The sequence below is a fragment of the Dipteris shenzhenensis genome, unplaced genomic scaffold (assembly GCF_047967505.1).
Source record: "Dipteris shenzhenensis isolate YYH24624 ecotype China unplaced genomic scaffold, Dip_SZ_1.0 scaf0085, whole genome shotgun sequence".
Classification (NCBI taxonomy): domain Eukaryota; kingdom Viridiplantae; phylum Streptophyta; class Polypodiopsida; order Gleicheniales; family Dipteridaceae; genus Dipteris; species Dipteris shenzhenensis.
Genome location: NW_028239392.1, coordinates 27,501 through 29,594, shown reverse-complemented (window position 1 = coordinate 29,594; position 2,094 = coordinate 27,501). Strand labels below are relative to the sequence as shown.

At 45.0% G+C, this 2,094-nt stretch overlaps 1 non-coding gene across 1 annotated transcript; it reads left to right on the top strand.

The window, feature by feature from the left end:
* Nucleotides 1–1,984: 1,984 nt before the first annotated feature.
* TRNAR-UCG (transfer RNA arginine (anticodon UCG)) lies at nucleotides 1,985–2,058 on the top strand. Its single transcript has one exon. It is a non-coding gene; the product is annotated as a tRNA-Arg (tRNA).
* Nucleotides 2,059–2,094: the final 36 nt, after the last annotated feature.

The window sequence follows — 2,094 nt, the reverse complement described above, 5'->3', positions numbered from 1 at the left end:
GATGGAACGATATAGCATAGCTCTGGATTCCCACAGAATTGAGTATAATAGAAGGATTAGCTAGGCTTTGCAGGAAACAGGAAGAAACAGGAGTAATTAAGCCTCCATCTAGAGTGTTTTATCGCATCGCCCCAACCTAGAGCTCTAAGAAGCCGAAGGAACCGGCAAGCAGGAAATGAAGCAGGAAACTGATACCGAACAGGAAACTGAAGCAAAGCACTCACCTTTTGCCGAAGTGAGAGGGGAATAAGACGGGGAGGCACTGATAAGGACAAGCACACTTCCTCCCGGCCTGGCCTGGTTTTAACCCGGAGAGAATGCGATAGCATTAAAGGGGGAACTTAGTTTCCGTTTAGGCATGCGTCCTTGGATTGCTGGCAGCATTCCGGGGAAGCGATCACGAATAAGATGATGGGATTTAGCAGAACAGAAAGAATATGGGAAGTGAAATAGCTGGTCGGGGGAGCAGAAGCTTGCTTCTTGCCCCCTTCAGCCCTGCCGAGGAGGCCCTCATCGTCACGCTCGATCTCTATGCTTTTCCGCTTCGATTAGCTAAAAGCTAGGCTTTGCAGGCAGGAAGAAACAGGAAGCCCTCTGCTTTTCCCTTGCTTTTCCCGGCGGTTTCCGCTTGGCAATGTAAGAAGCTAGCTTGCCTTGCTTGCTCCACCCACCACACTTTCACTGCCATCAAGAAATTTAGGTTATAGAACTACTCCGACTCCCTTCGCTATTTTGCGTGTGTTATGGGAGTTACGCAGTGGATAACAGAGAATTTTCCATGTTGCACCAAGTTAAGTTACTTACGGAAGTATGCATACACTCTAGTAACACTTCGGGTCGGGGTAAACACTCATCCGAACGTTTTCATTCTGGACAAACTGCCATGAATATAAAAAAAAGAATCTAAGAAAAAGAACCCCACTTTATAGATGGATCATAACAGAACTATAACCACTGTTAAATAACTGGAAGCTTTTTATAGTAGTATTAGCAGGGAATTGTGTCTCCGGGTCCAAACACTTGACACGATTTCCCAGGCCTTAAACCAGCAAGGTTTTCTTCAAGACCAACAACGCAATCAGCTTATAGCATTGTGTTCTTTTCTTCAGTATGATACTCTGCCTCAAGTGACCGGCGTACTTAACGACTCGTGCCGACATGGCTTCGATCAAGTGCTAAGCACCGCATTGCCCAAAAGTATCCAACTCTATTTAGCTGATATCCTGTCAGCGCGCTATCTCCTGGACATGTTTCAGCCCACAACAGCCACGCCTGCTGAAACCAGACAATTCTTGAATTCATTACTTCCTAATTTAAGACAAGTCTCTCTAGTTTTGAACTTTTTTATCATCGATCTGCAATCCGACACGGATTCGGGATCCGACACCGATCCGGGGGGAGGCAATGATTTGGGGTCAGGCCCTGGAGGCGGGGAATCCTCTTCCTCAACTCTACAAATTCACTCTCTTGCGGAGCCGTTCGATAGTATGGAAACGGTTCTGGAGCTGGGTCTTGGAGATTTCTATTTCTGCGCACTCAGGATATTTGTTTTTCTCTTTTTTCTATTGGTAAGGGTGTTTGTGACAAAGTATAGGCCTTTACGGTAGCGGTTGATAGGCGGGAACGAATGGCTATGACTGAAGACTACTTCGTAGAAACTCTGCCTAGGGCACCTCCATATTATATTGGGTTCGTCTGCATTAAACTTTTGAATAGGTTTTTACCTCTCGGAATTGGGTTAATTACGTTTATTAGAAGTGGACAATTGAGTAGTTGTACTAGTTAAGACTCATCTATGTATGATTATAACTCCGGCTGATGCATCTTATAGTTGAGCTGTACTTTTCCTAGGTGTTAAATGTGACGCTGTACTTAGTTGTTTAAATTAGACTTAACTATAGATGGTGATAGCATGGACAATTTTCTCAAATCAAGTCGACTTGGAGGAAACTGGAGGTAAAACAAAACAGAAGTTTACCTCCCCGCACCGATAGCTCAATCGGATAGAGTGCCTGGCTTCGAACCAGGTGGTTAGAGGTTCAAATCCTCTTCGGCGCGTAATCGCAAGAGAATAAGATTAGCAACAAGCAAGCA